The sequence below is a fragment of the Hemiscyllium ocellatum genome, chromosome 4, assembly GCF_020745735.1.
Source record: "Hemiscyllium ocellatum isolate sHemOce1 chromosome 4, sHemOce1.pat.X.cur, whole genome shotgun sequence".
NCBI lineage: Eukaryota > Metazoa > Chordata > Chondrichthyes > Orectolobiformes > Hemiscylliidae > Hemiscyllium > Hemiscyllium ocellatum.
The window spans coordinates 54,219,614-54,235,993 of record NC_083404.1 but is presented as its reverse complement, the minus strand read 5'-3'; positions in this window follow the sequence as shown (position 1 = coordinate 54,235,993).

The window sequence follows — 16,380 nt, the reverse complement described above, 5'->3', positions numbered from 1 at the left end:
ATAAAAAAAAATCTACAGTTTGCAAACGACCTCTTTGTGTCTTTGTATCTTGTATCCAGCAAAGGTGTACACTTCACATTTAATAACCTTCTGCAGTTCCCCGTGTATTATCCTTCATCGTCATGGGTAATTCAGCAGTGTTGTGTGAGTAGATTGCAGTGGTTCCAGAAGCTGGCATAAGACATGGATAATAAATTCCACCCTTGTTAGTGACACCCACATCCCAAGGCTGAATATGAGAAAGATTGGGATCTTGCACAATATCAGAGCCTGGGAAAATATCTGCATTGTGTGAGGGTCACATACATCAGGTTTTGAGCATTGATTGGCATAAATAATGAGTTTTGAAAAAGCTGCTTCAGAAACATCACAGCTAAATTTCATCTGCAAATGACTCTTCAGAGACTGTGCCCTCAAACCATAATCAATTGCCACTTGACCCTTAAGTTTGCTGGCTCAGCTGTTACGCACATCTCCTTTTTGGTTTGCTGTCTTTCAAAGCTCATTTAGAGATGACAATCCAACAAGAGACCAAAACAAACACATTGAAAGCTTCATCTGTCATCCTCCCACCTTCTGGCAATGGCTAAAGTTAATATTTCTCAGGTTTTCTGGTACAGGTTGCAGGTTTCAGTGTGCATCCCATATATGCTGTAAGCACTGGCTTTAAGGGAGCTTTCTTCAGTGAAGCTGGTAAGTTGTGCACAGCCAGTGATCCAGTCAGTCTCATGCCGCTGAGTGAGATGCTGGCAGCTAATATGTGTCAATCTGGCTGGAAAATAAACTTGTATAAATTGGAAACTGCTCCAAAATGACAGGCCAGGCAATGAGAGTGGATGCAGTATATCACTGTGAGGACCAGGAATTCATTTCTTTTTATCTGTCTACCATCGCCAGTCTCTGTAATGAAATTTTTACAGCTTTGATGAAGTAGCCCATACAGTCTGGCGTTTTTTTCACTCTCTCTCTCTCTCTCTAGTTGAGTTCATTTCCTTTCAGCAGTACAGAATGGCGCTGTGACATTCTCAGCAAGATCTCTGGCATTCTCTGGAGATAAAGGACTTGAAATTTGCCTCCTCTCCCCCTACTATTTAGAAGAGTCGCTGCATGTGAAATTCTGTCTTGCAAATTGATTTATCACACAAACAGTACCTGCTACTAACAAATTATAATCTCCTTCCTTGTCAGGTGTTAGTTTTCATGGCCATCCCTGAAGAGCACTGCAATGTCATCACAGCTTTTTTTTGTATTTGCATTATTTCTAGACATTGCCACCTCCTAAAGGGACTGTGGAGTCATTCCAGAGCACTTCACCTGTGAATTGTATTTAATTCAGTTGTAGTCAAGCAATATTAAAACTCAAAGTCCTATATTCTGTCAACTTGCCTATTATTCATCTGCCAGAATCTGTCAGCCTGCAGTAAATTAGTATTGTCTGGAAATTTCTCTTTCCTTTGTACATTCAGCATCTTTCCTTGGTTAATCTTAAATCTAACATTCACTGTACTTTCATCTTATTTTGTATGTGCTGAGTGTAGCTCTGATTAATTGGACTTTCTTTAGCCCTTTTAAAAATTAAATATTTCCATGCCTTGCCTCAGTGTCTAAACGTGGTGCAACAATCGCCAGATAGGGGTGTTCCCTCCCAGTCGGGGAACACTTCATGAGGATGGCTTCAATCAGGACCTTGAGTTCATGTCACACTGCAGGTGACCCACTACACTATGTACTCTCTCACACACACACATAAGCACGCACACACACACACTCTTACATACCCACACCATCATGCAGACCTTCTCTCATACACACGCTCGCTCTCAGACACACATATATACAGCCCCACACTCACATCCATGCACACACACTCTCATGGGCTTATACTCCATCATACACATGCATACACTCGACCAAGCATGCAAAAACACAAACACACACTCTCTCACGCGCACTCACACTCACATGCACACACTCACAAATACACATTTATACACACTCACTCTCTCTCTCTCCCATGCATGCACACACACATATAAGTCTGCAGATGCAGATGCTGCAGATGCTGGAGACCAGAGCTGAAAATGTGTTGCTGGAAAAGCACAGCAGGTCAGGCAGCATCCCAGGAGCAGGAGAATCGACGTTTCGGGCATGAGCCTGAAGCAGGGCTCATGCCCGAAACGTCGATTCTCCTGCTCCTTGGAAAATGCCTGACCTGCTGCGCTTTTCCAGCAACACATTTTCAGCTATGACTCAAGATTGGAACAGACTCCAACCTCACACCTTTAATGCATTGTCTGAGCCAAGCTGTCAACTTCTTTTTTATAAAACATTAAGTTATCTTGAAATGTGACTTAAAAGAAGCTCTTACATTTACATATTAATAAACCAAAACCTGCAACCCATTCTAAAAGGTGAAAGACTTAATAGCAATCTAGGTTTGTTCAATATATCATCTCAGTTGCATAACACTGTCATCTTTTGCTATAAATTCTGTGTCTCATGATCCTGCTTCACAGCTACCTGATGAAGGAGCAGCAGTCTAATAGCTAGCAATTCCAAATAAACCTGTTGGACTATAACCTGGTGTTGTGTGATTTTTAACTCAGTGTCTAAAGTTAGTAAAATGCAGAGGCCTTTCGGTCCTCAAATCTGTTTTACCATTGTATGGCCATCAGTGGGACTGGTGGATACTATGGCAACGAAGGTGGAGGAGCTACGACCTCGGGCAATGGCTTCTTGTAGAATGTCATCAGGGAAGAAAGTTTGTGTTCCCTTCAAACACATGAGGAAGGCAGAGGGAAATCACCTCATATTTCTCCTTTTCTCCAGGAAACCTTGCTTTTCCTGAATGACTTAAATGATCTAGGTCTTGCTATGTCAGAGACAATTTTGTTTGCTGATGACACAAAACTTAGAGGAATTATAAACTGTTAGGAGGACAGTGTGGAGCTCCAAAATGACAATGATGAGTTGTTGAATTGGATGGATATGTCACAGATGAAGTTAAATACAGAGAAATGTGAGACTGTGCACTTTGGTGCAAAGAACATGGGGAGACAGCATAAAATAAAGGCTGCAATTCAAACGCATGTGCAGAAATGCCTTGGTGCACATGTGGATAAGACTTAAGGAAGGCAGGGCAGGGAGGGAGAGCAGATAATGAATCCTAAAATATTCCACGTTGCATTAAAAGGACTATTGAGTACAAGTTTAGGAAGATTATGGTGAACTTATACAAGATACCAGTTAAGGGCTCTTGTGATACAGTGATAGTGTTCCTATCTGTGGGCTAGGTGGGCTGAGTTCAAGCCCCATCTGCTCAGAGATGTAGAGGTGTGTAATAACAGCTGTATAACAGGTTGGAAAGTATCTATAACACACTGGTTAGACTACAAATAGAATATTGTGTACAGTCTTGAACACCATACTACAGAAGGATGTGAGCACATTAAATGAAGTATAGACAAGTTTATGAGAATGTTTCCAAATCAAAGACACTTCATTTATGAGGATGGATTGGAGAAGGTGAAACTGTTTTCATTGGAGGAGAATTTAATAGGATTTCAAAAATCAAGAAGGTTCTAGAAGAAGTTGATAGGGAGAAACAGATACAAGGATTGAGAGCCAATAGATGCAGTTTTAAAGTTCTGAATAAGGGTCAGCAGACCTGAAACATTCACTCTGTTTTCTGTCCACAGATGTTGAAAGGCCTGCTGATTTTCTCCAGCTATTTCCATTTTTGTTCCTGATTTCCCACCTCTGCAGTTCTTTGTTTTATTATCACAGTTTTAAAGTGTTTTGTAAACTAAGCAAATGTGATGTGAGAACAAAACCTTTCTTACACAACATGTTTAAAAAATGCAAAGCCTGGAAGTATGATGGAGGTTTCAAGAAAGCATTAGATACTTATTGAAAAAGCAACAATATTCAGTGTTATGGGGGTAAAAAAGAAGGATTTGGCACAAAGTCAAAATGCTCAGACAGCTGGTATAGAAATGATAGGTCAACTGGTCTCTTTCTGCATTGTAACAATTCTGGGATTCACTGGCTATGGTTGTCACTGGCTAGGCCAACGTTCATTGTCTAACATTATTACCGTTGAGAATGTGGTAGTGAGTTGCCTTTTCAAACTGATGCATTCCTTGGGTTGTTGGGACATTCATAGTGTGGTTAAGGAGGTAGTTCCACAATTTTAACCCACCTGCAAAGAAGGAACAGTGAAATGGTTCCAACTCAGAATGGTCTGCAGCATATCGGGGGACCTGTACATGATGATATTCCCATGTATTTGCTGTCCTTCTAGCTGCAAATATCACAATTTTGAAAGCTGCTGCTGAAGGATCCTTGATGAGTTATTGCCGTGCATCTTGTAGATGGTGCACACTGTACCACTGTGTGTCAGTGCTGGAGGGTGCCAATATTGAAGGAGTCAGATGTGGTGTCAATCAATTGAAAACCAAAAGAATTGCAAGTGCTGTAAATCAGAAAGAAAAACAGAAGCTGCTGAAAAAGCTCAGCAGATCTGGCAGCATCTGTGAAGAGAAATCAGAGTTAACGTTTCAGGTCCAGTGACCCTTCCTCATAACTCTGATTTCTCTTCACAGATGCTGTCATACCTGCTGAGCTTTTCCAGCAACTTCTGTTTCTGTGCTACTCAAGCGGACTGCTTAGTCCTAGACAGCATTAAGCTCCTCAATTGTCATGGCAGCTAAGCTTATTGAGATAGGTGGGTATTATTCCAACACACTCCTGATTTGTGTCTCATAGAATATAGAAAGGTCTTGAGGAGTTAGCTTCTTTTGCAATTCTGGTGGTCATGGCATTAGCTATTTAAGCCTTAAGCTCTGGATTTCCCTTTCTAAATCTCTTCAGTTCTCAAGACCAATCCTAAAATAGATGTTTGGATGCCTGCCCCAATATCTTCTTATCTCACTTGATTTAATACCCTCATACCTATCACAAATGCCTCTGAACTGCTCTTGGAGCCATTGTATTCATATGGCAGTTGCAGTTCAGTTTCTGATCAATGGTAGCCTCCAGAAATTGGTAGTAGGAGATTCATTAATGGAAATACTATTAAATATCAAAAGGAGATGGATGCATTCTGTCTTATTGGAAATGGTCATTGCCTACCTGGTGTGAATATTGATTAGTACTTATCAACCTAGGCCTGGATATTGGAAGGAATGTAGTTGATGCAGTAGCTGAAATTGGTAGGGTCGAGGACCATTCCCTAAGGAGCACCAGAAGTCTTGTTCTTGGTGTTGTTATATTGTAAGTATGATCAGACAAGCATGTACCTTTAAGAGAATTAAATAATGACATCAGTGTGACATAATTTCATGCAATAAAGGTATCATAGCAACTGCTGTGATCCACTGGGAAAGTTATTTAATCACAGAGTTTGAGATCAGACTGTATCAATGTCTGTGATGTGTTTAGCTTCTGTGATAGCAATTAAGATTTTAAAACAAGCCAGATAAGGAGATATTGGGGCAGGCATGCAGAAACCTATATTAGGAAGGGTCCTGAGAGGTGCAGAGGTTTAGGGAGGGAAATCCAGCTCTTAAGGCTTAAGTAGCTCATGGTGGAATGCAGGATGTTGAAATTGGAGAAGAAACTATGAGGAAATGCCAATGTCTCTGAGGTTTGCAGGGCTAGAGGAGGTAACAGAGACATCTTTTGTAAATAAGGAAAATTATTTAATGTCCACCAATAGTCAATGAGCACAGGGCTTCTGGGTGAACAGGACTTTATACAATTCAGCAAATGAGCAATTTTAGATTAGATTCCCTACAGTGTGGAAACAGGCCCTTTTGGCCCAACAAGTCCACACCGACCCTCCGAAGAGCAACCCACCCAGACCCATTCTCCTACATTTACCCTTCACCTAACACTATGGGCAATTTAGCATGGCTAATTCACCTAACCTGCACATCTTTAGGCTGTGGGAGGAAACCCAGGCAGACACAGGGAGAATGTGCAAACTCCACACAGTTGCCAGAGGTCGGAATTAAACCTGGGTCCCTGGCGCTGTGAGGCAGCAGTGCTAACCACTATGCTGCCCTTTTATAGAGGGGGTAAGGCAGAAGACCAGCTAGAGAACATTGAATTAGCCAAATCAATAGGAAACAATGTAATGGGTGACAATTTCAGCACCAATGATTGTAGTGGGTGATGACAAGTGATGAAGGGCTGTTACCCTCAAACTCTCCTATTAATTGAGGCATGGTGACCATCAGTTTAAGCAGCACCAGTTCTCTCTCTCTCTGTGTCTCCTCTCTCTTCTCACCCCCCGCTCTCTTCTCTCTCTGTCTCTCTCTCTCTCTAATAGGAAAGCAGCCTGTAGTCCAGTAATATAATGACAACTTTAGTTTTTAATGAGAAGGCATGTTTGGAACTCCACCCCCTCCCCACCCCCCACTGACAGACTCTTCACTGCGATGCTAGGCTAAGTCAGTACACTCTCCTGCTCTTGATTGGAATAGATTGAGAGACAGCAGGTGGGAGTGGGAAATCTGGGGTGAGATTAAATCCACTGACAATCTACTGGGAATGACATTTGGAAAGGTCATTGTAGAGCATCGGAGATGTCATGTTAAAAGTAATGCCAGCCAGACAAGTAGACAGAGGCCCAAGAACAGGAAGATAAAAACAAATTCCCTCAAGTTCCTATGTAGAATAGTTCATTCTTGCTTGTCGGGGATATGCAGTAACTCAAACAAGAATAGCAAGATTTATATTTCTAACATAATATCAAATTTATTAACATACGGTGTATGTAGTTTTTTAAAATCAAATGTAAGTATTCAGTATAGTGATATCTCAATGTGAATGTCCAATACAACAGATACCTCCAATTATTTTATATGTACGAACTCCTGTTATGAGTGTGAATAATGGTTGCATGTGAAATATTAGTCAGTTTTGAATAAATTACAAATCACCACTGCCCCAATTGCTTCTGCAAATGGAGTCTACTGGCTGGGAGACACCTTTTAATGGTATACGCAATGTGAGAAAAACAGAATTTGTTGAGAATCTGAAAACTGAATCTATTCTAGCTATATTGTAATTTATTCTTATCAAAAACCAGTATTAATAAGTCTTGGAATCTCTCCTTCACTTCCTTCATTTTCCTGTATTTATGTGTAATGATAAATGAAACAATGGTGCTCAGTGTATAAACACGTCACTAGTTTCTGCTAAGTGCAGCACTTTTCTACTGGTGCTGCTATTGATAGAAGGTAATAACTTATATTCATCTATCACCTTTCATAATCAAAGTCCTTTACAGCCAAAGAAGTACTTTTGCAAAATATACATTGACAAGAGTAGCGAATATGCATATTGGAAGATTCAATAAACAAGGTTGTGAGCTTACTGTTCATATAATCAAATTGGTTAATGGTGTTTGAGATGTAAACAGTGGTCAGGGTGTTCTTCAAGATGGACCATGGGATTTACAGCTATCTAAGGAGGTTTTAATGTAATTATTATCTACTTGTTGGACCTCAACTGGAGCATTATGTTCAGTTCTGGGTTGTATATTATAGTAAGGATGTGAACACATTGAACAGTGCAGAAGTGATTTGCAAGAATGATTCCAGGGATGAAAATCTTCAATTATGGGGATAAATTAGAGAAATTGAAACAGTTCTCCTTGGAGAGAAGAAGACTGAAAGGAGATTTGATAGCAGTTTTCAAAATCATGGGTGGTTTGATAAAACAGATAGGAGAAACTGTTCCCACTTGTTAAAGGTTCAAGAACCAGAGGACACAGATTCAAAGTGATTTGCAATAGAGAAATTGAGATGCAGGAGGCGGAGTTGACCATGATCAAATTAGTCACAATGGCATTGGCAGAGCAGATACAGTGGCTTGATGGTTAGCACTGCTACCTCACAGCACTGGGACCACGGTTCAGTTTCAGCCTTGGGTGACTGTCTGTGTAGAACTTGCACATTCGCTGTGTGGATTTCCTTTGGGTGCTCTGGTTTCCTCCCACAGACCAAAGATGTGATGGATCAGGCTAAATTGCCCATAGTGTCCAGTGATGTGCAGGTTAGGTGGTTCAGCCATGGGAAATATGGGATTATAGGGCAAGGGAGTGCTCCTTTAGAGGTTTAATGTGGACTTGATGGGCTGAATGATCTGCTTCCACACTGTAAGGGTTCTATGACTGAATGACTATTTCTACTCCCCTGTCTTATGACCTTTTGGTGATATGAGCAAAATAACTCTTCACTACAGTCCCTTACGGAGGGCACTGCCTAGAAATGTGAGGGAGGCATGTTCAGTTGAAGTTTTCTAAAAGGGTATTAGATGATTATTGGGGTAGAAATAATGTGTAATGGTATAGGAAGAAGGTAGGAAACTGGCAGTATGTTCATGATGCTCATTTGAAAATCCAGTGCAGACATGATGAGCCCGAATGACCTCCTTGTTGTATTAGTTTTGTGATTCCGTCTTCCACAAGACAGTGTCTCTGCTATTACCATGCTGCACTGTCAGTTGAAATTATATACCTAAATTCCTGGAGTGTACCATGGATGACTGCACAACTTTCTGACTGTGAAGCAAGAGGGCCACCCATTGAACCCACTCTTACACTTTGGTTTGAATCCTTCAAGATCAACATTTGTCACCTGGAAATGAGCACTTAGGCTCCCAAAGCTAGCTCTACCAATTATCAGCATTGGTTGTCCCTCTGTCAGAGGATGATGTCTCTTCAAGGGTCAAGAATTTCTGCTGTGGGTTTTCATACAGTTGAACAGATCTTTGAGAACAAGGGGCAGGAGGTCTCACAAGATGTTGGGAGCCAGACTGCAGGACCCACTTCCTTTCCCTTCCTCTTTTGCCATTACTCTGTCTTATCATGATGATGTTATGATTCAAAAGGATGATGCAGCTTGATGAACACTTTTAACTGTTGGTAGCATCAGCTCCCAGTCATAGAGTCGTAGAGATTTAGAGAACAGGAACAGACCCTTCGGTCCAAATCATCCATGCTGACCAGATATCCTTAATTAACCTTGTCCCATTTACCAGCACGTGGCCCATATCCCTCTAAACCAATCAGTCACCTATTGCCACTTGAACCTCAATTTGTACACAAACATTGTATCCAGTCCGTCTGCAAACTACAATTTAAATATGGCTCGAATATGCAAATATGTGATAAGTGTTAACAATGCATGCCACATTACTTGCCATTTAAAATCAGCAGTAATCCTTCTACAATTTTTGTTTTGTTAAAAAATTATTTTCCTATTTCAGTCCAGAATCAAAACGGAAAAATGGAAAGGCACCACCTTCAACTACATCACCAGTACATAAAGCATGTGGATCCCTTCCTGTTGATGAATTCTGCAGTATTGCGATAGGGTCCTCTCAGTGCCATGTGTTCACAGTCAATGGCACCCAGCACCTGGATGTTTTTCAATCCTAATACCCCAGGCTGCAACACTGATATGGAGGAATAAAATGAACTGGTGTGATTTTGCATAATTAGCAACGGTCACTGTCCTGATGTATTTGTGGATGCACAACTGCGATCCCACATAGGGGATATATAGCTTTCTGGATGAACTCAGTGGAATAGCAGTTCATAGCAACTGTCACCTCGTCCAACTGGGAGGGAGTGACCTTCACCTCCTGCAGTCCTCAGGCCTTGCTCCCATTGTCCAGGGAAATGTGGAGTCTGTGTCAGTACTGTGCTTCCCTCAGCTGAAAGCTTATTTGGGCCTGAATGATGTGGGCTATGGGGAGAAATGTAACAGAATGATGTGAGAAATCCAGCTAGGCCTCTCTTGATGTTTGCAGCAACTCACTGCAGCAAATGTGTTGCTGGTCAAAGCACAGCAGGCCAGGCAGCATCTCAGGAATAGAGAATTTGACGTTTCGAGCATAAGCCCTTCATCAGGAATAAGAGAGAGAGCCAAGCAGGCTGAGATAAAAGGTAGGGAGGAGGGACTAGGGGCAGGGGCGATGGAGGTGGGATAGGTGGAAGGAGGTCAAGGTGAGGGTGATAGGCCGGAGTGGGGTGGGGGCGGAGAGGTCAGGAAGAGGATTGCAGGTTAGGAGGGCGGTGCTGAGTTGAGGGAACCGACTGAGACAAGGTGGGGGGAGGGGAAATGAGGAAGCTGGAGAAATCTGAATTCATACCTTGTGGTTGGAGGGTTCCCAGGCGGAAGATGAGGCGCTCCTCCTCCAGCCGTCGTGTAGTTGTGTTCTGCCGGTGGAGGAGTCCAAGGACCTGCATGTCCTCGGTGGAGTGGGAGGGGGAGTTAAAGTGTTGAGCCACGGGGTGATTGGGTTGGTTGGTTCGGGCGGCCCAGAGGTGTTCTCTGAAGCGTTCCGCAAGTAAGCGGCCTGTCTCACCAATATAGAGGAGGCCACATCGGGTGCAGCGGATGCAATAGATGATGTGTGTGGAGGTACAGGTGAACTTGTGGCGGATATGGAAGGATCCCTTGGGGCCTTGGAGGGAAGTGAGTGTGGAGGTGTGGGCGCAAGTTTTACATTTCCTGCGGTTGCAGGGGAAGGTGCCGGGGGTGGAGGTTGGGTTGGTGGGGGGTGTGGATCTGACAAGGGAGTCACGAAGGGAGTGGTCCTTGCGGAACGCTGATAGGGGAGGGGAGGGAAATATATCCTTGGTGGTGGGGTCCGTTTGGAGGTGGCGGAAATGGCGGCGGATAATACGTTGTATGCGCAGGTTGGTGGGGTGGTAGGTGAGAACCAGTGGGGTTCTGTCTTGGTGGCGGTTGGAGGAGCGGGGCTCAAGGGCGGAGGAGCGGGAAGTGGAGGAGATGCGGTGGAGGGCATCGTCGATCACGTCTGGGGAGAATCTGCGGTCCTTGAAGAAGGAGGCCATCTGGGCTGTGCGGTGTTGGAATTGGTCCTCCTGGGAGCAGATGCGGCGGAGACGAAGGAATTGGGAATATGGGATGGCGTTTTTACAGGGGGCAGGGTGGGAGGAGGTGTAGTCCAGGTAGCTGTGGGAGTCAGTCGGTTTATAATAGATGTCTGTGTTGAGTCGGTCGCCCGAGATAGAAATGGAAAGGTCTAGGAAGGGGAGGGAGGAGTCTGAGACAGTCCAGGTGAATTTCAGGTCGGGATGGAAGGTGTTAGTAAAGTTGATGAACTGTTCAACCTCCTCGTGGGAGCACGAGGCAGCGCCGATACAGTCATCGATGTAGCGGAGGAAAAGGTGGGGGGTGGTGCCAGTGTAGTTGCGGAAGATGGACTGTTCCACATATCCTACGAAGAGGCAGGCATAGCTGGGGCCCATGCGGGTGCCCATGGCAACTCCTTTAGTTTGGAGGAAGTGGGAGGATTGAAAAGAGAAGTTATTCAGGGTGAGGACCAGTTCAGTCAGTCGAAGGAGGGTGTCAGTGGAAGGGTACTGGTTGGTGCGGCGGGAAAGGAAGAAGCGGAGGGCTTTGAGTCCTTCGTGATGGGGGATGGAGGTGTACAGGGACTGGATGTCCATAGTGAAAATAAGGCGTTGGGGACCGGGGAAGCGAAAATCCTGGAGGAGGTGGAGGGCGTGGGTGGTGTCCCGAACGTAGGTGGGGAGTTCTGGGACTAAAGGGGACAGGACCGTGTCGAGGTATTGGGAGATGAGTTCGGTGGGGCAGGAGCAGGCTGAGACAATGGGTCGGCCGGGGCAGGCAGGTTTGTGGATTTTGGGCAGGAGGTAGAAACGGGCGGTGCGGGGTTGTGGGACTATGAGGTTGGAGGCGGTGGATGGGAGATCCCCTGAGGTGATGAGGTCCTGGATGGTCTGGGAGATGATGGTTTGGTGGTGGGAGCTGGGGTCGTGGTCAAGGAGGCGATAAGAGGAGGCGTCCGCGAGCTGGCGTTTGGCTTCAGCGGTGTACAGGTCAGTGCGCCAAACTACCACCGCGCCTCCCTTGTCTGCGGGTTTGATGGTGAGGTTGGGATTGGAGCGGAGGGAGTGGAGGGCTGCACGTTCTGAGGGTGAGAGGTTGGAGTGGGTGAGAGGGGTGGACAGGTTGAGTCGGTTGAGGGAACAAAGCTCCAGAGAGTTCCGATCTGAGGTCAAGGGGCTTTATTGCTTATTAATGATCTTACTGACTGCATATCTTGTTTTGTTAATGTGTAGCTTTCAATGAAACTATCTGCAGGAGTAAACTAGATGCCAAGAATTCTCAACACAGGAGTCAGAGTGGGTATTTGGTGACTGCGATAGGAAGGATGGTTTATACTCCAGAGGGTGCAATGAAGATTTACGAGGATGTTACTCAGACGAGAGGGTCTGAGTTATAAGGAGAGGCTGGGACTTTTCTCACAGGAGCATAAGTGGTTGAGGGATGAATTTATACATGTTTACAAATTCATGAGGGTCATAGATAAGATGAGTAGCCAATGTTTTTTCCCCAGGGTGGGGGAGTCCAAAACTAGAGGGCATAGGGTTAAGGTGAGAGGAGAAAGATTTAAAAAGGATCTGAGGAGCAACTTGTTCACACAGAGGTGGTGCGTGCATGGAAGGAGATGCCAGGGGGAGTGCTAGAGGTGGGCAGAATTACAAATTTAAAAGATGTTTGGTCAGGTACTGGATCAGGAAGGTTTTAAGGAATATGGGTCAAATGCAGGAAAATGTGAAAAAAACTTAGTTAACATGGACAAGTTGGGCCGAAGGGCCTGTTTTCGTGCTGTATGACTAGACGACACAATAGCTACAGCTCCCTGCTGTCTATGAATAGCGTTCCTATCAGACACCATTTAATAGTCTCTTAGGGCACCTCCATAGGCAACCATTACATGCACCACATTGACAGATATTGGTACAGACATGTGCCAACCTCTAAGAACCATCCCCAAATGACAGGACCCTTGTACATGTCAGGTCTGCACCTCCGGCTGCATCAGTATCTGTCACTGTAAAGCTGCAGTGAGGACATTGTACCCACAGGAACACAGTTAACTCATGGACAGTATCGGGTTATATCTCTAGTTTGTTCTCTCACAGAAATAGCACTCACACTCAGAGCCGACCTGGATGGTCACAGCCTAATCTTGCATTTTCACACTTTGTTCCTCAGCCAGAGATTCCAGGCTCACTGTATCGTTGCACTGTCATGTTGTTCAACACAGACACAAAGCTAGGAAGCTTCTTATAACTGTCAACAGTTATAGAGATGTACAGCATAGAAACAGACTATTTGGTCTAACCTGTCCATGCCGACTAGTATCCTTTCTTAATCCAGAATCATTTGCCAGCCCTTGGCCCACATCCCTCTAAATCCTTCTTATTCATATACTCATCCAGATGTGTTTTAAATGTTGTAATTGTTTCAGCCACCACCACTTTCTCTGGCAGCTCATTCATAAGGTACCACCCTTTGTGTGGAAACGTTACCCTTAGGTCCCTTTTATGTCTTTTTGCTCTTACCCTGAACCTATGTCCTCTAGTTCTGGACTCCCCCATCCCAGGTAAAAGATCTTGTCTATTTACCCTAGCCATGCCCCTCATGATTTTATAAACCTCTATAAGGTCACCAATCAGCCTCCGATGCTCCAGGGAAAACAACCCCAGCTTATTCAGCCTCAAATCCTCCAACCCTGGCATCATCTTTGTAAATCTTTTCTGAACCCTTTCACGTTTCACAAAATCCTTTTGATAAGAGGGAGACCAGAATTGCATGCAATATTTGGCCTAACCAATGTTCTGTACAACATGAGCTTCTAACTCCTATACTCAATGGTCTGACCAATAAAGAAAAGCATATTAAACGCCTTCTTCACTATCCTTCCTACCAGAGACTCCATCTTCAAGGAGCTATGAACTGCACTGCAAGGTCTCTTTTTGTTCAGCAACACTTCCCAGGATCTCACAGAGTCATTGAGATCGACAACATGGAAACAGAGTCTTCTGTCCAAGTCATCCATGCTGACCAGATAGTCCATATAAATCTAGCCCATTTGCCAGCAGTTGGCCCATATTCCTTTAAACACTTCTTATTCATAAACCCGTCCAGATGCTGTTTAAATTTTGCCCCTTAGAACCCTTTTAAATCTTTCTCTTCTCACCTTAAACCTATGCCCTCTAGTTCTGGACTCCCTCACCACCCCAGGAAAAGACTTTGTCTATTTACCCTATCCATGCTCCTCATGATTTTATAAACTTCTGTAAAGTCACCCCTCAGCCTCCAACACTCCAGGGAAAATAGTCACAGCCTATTCAGCCTCTCTATATAGGTCAAACCATCCAACCCTTGGCAACATTTTCATAAATCTTTTCTGAACCGTTACAAGTTTCACAACATTCTTCCTCTCATGATTGGTGTCAATGTTGCCACGTTTCAAGGAGAACTTCAGTTTTCGTTTATCCTCCTTGGAACATTGCCCATTTCAGAATTGAGGAGCCGAGACCTGGCCCGGGGCTTCGAGGCAGGTTGCATGTCATTTTCAGATATTTGGACACCATGTCCAATGTTGCTGACTTTTCAGGAGTTTTGTCTGAATGATTCTCCTCAAGGACACTAATCTTTGTTTGACAATCATATCAGTGAATCTGAGAATGTGGTGGAGAAAAGTAATTTTGTTAGTAGAGTCATGGAGATGTACAGCACGGAAACAGACCTTTCAGTCCAACTCGTCCATGCCGACCAGTTATCCCAACCTAATCTAGTCCCATTTGTCTGCACTTGACCCATATCCCTCTAAACCCTTCCTATTCATATACCCATCCAGGTGCCTCTTAAATGTTGCAATTGTACTAGTCTCCACCACTTCCTCTGACAGCTCATTCTATACACGCACCACCCTCTGCATGAAAAAATTGCCCCTTAGGTCCCTTTTATATCTTTCCTCCCTCACTCCAAACCCACTAGTTCTGGACTCCCCCACCCCAGGGAAAGCACCTTGTTTATTTATCCTATCCATGCCCTTCATGATCTTATAAATCTCTATGAGGTCACCCCTCACCCTTTAACGCTGCAGGGAAAATAGCCTCAGCCAATTCAGCCTCTCCCTACAGCTCAAATTCTCCAACCCTGGCAACCTCGTTAGACAGTCCAGGTCTTACTGGAGTATAGGAGTGTGGTGACAATAAAGACCCCTGGACTTAGTTTACAAAACACTCACTGTCATAGTTTGTAAAAGCTGATCTGGTGCAGTTGATAAGATAATAGATCTCTTTGTCAATGATAGCCTTTTGCGAAAGGTGGATGCCGAGCTATGGGAAGTGTTTACAATATCGTGGAGTCTCTGTTTTGCCATATATGGAGGTGCAGTTTTTGACTGATCCAGTTCTAGGTTGATAATTGGGTTGTATTCTGACAATCTTCAAAGACAGGCTGAGCCTCTTGTATACTGAATTGAAGAGATCAAGTGTGGCTTGCAAACCTCCAGTCAACCACTTAGTGGAGATCATGTATATCTCTGGCAGTCTGTTCTGCTTGAGATTGAAAAGTTTTCTAGCTAGGCAGTACTTGATACTCATCAGGACTGCTGATCTTTGATGAGGTGAATATCCACTGCCAGGTGGATTGTCAATAGTACGTGGGTAATGAGACTGGTTTGTATAATATTGATGAGATAATTACAGAGACAAAATAAATCTGGATCCTCAAGACTGTTTCTTGGACCTTTCAATGCACAATCACAAACCCCATTCTTAATTAGCATCCCAATTAAAATAGTGGCTGTATAAAAGAAGGTTGGTTTGCTGATGCCACCACAGATGTGGAGAAAACTGCCATAGTGTTCCTGCCTCTGTTTTATCACAGTGATAATGTAAACCGAATGTTTAAGGTAGCTATCACTGGCTTTACTGTGATGTAAATCTAATATCAACATCATAAGACCATAAGACATAGGAGTGGAAGTAAGGCCATTCGGCCCATCGAGTCCACTCCGCCATTCAATCATGGCTGATCATCATTTCTCTTCTCTTCGTGTTCCCTTTTATACCTGCCTACCCACTGTCAGCCTCGGGCAGTGCACAACCAGTTAACTGTGAAATTTCCTCAGGCAGGACCATGCTTATCATCATTCCTCATGCCCCACTCCTCTTACTCATTAGATATGTCAATCTGCCACATTTAATTCATCATGGCCACTAGCGCAACTGCTTCAATTGAACACAGAGGGTCAGTCGTAAGAAGATATGTGAGTACAGTTTTTAAAAATATTAAGCATCCATTTGATTTTGTAAGGGGTTAATATTTTAAAATTTTAATGGGGGGTATTTGAAGAAGGACTGGCTCCTTGGAAAATAGGGGGAAAATGATCTGATCCTATTTAAACAGATTTAAAGAAAGGACTTGCCATTATTATGAGTTTTTTTGATTTCTAGTGGGCAGGGAATTGCCAGAGAACAGATGGTGAGGGGAGAATCTATTCGTATTG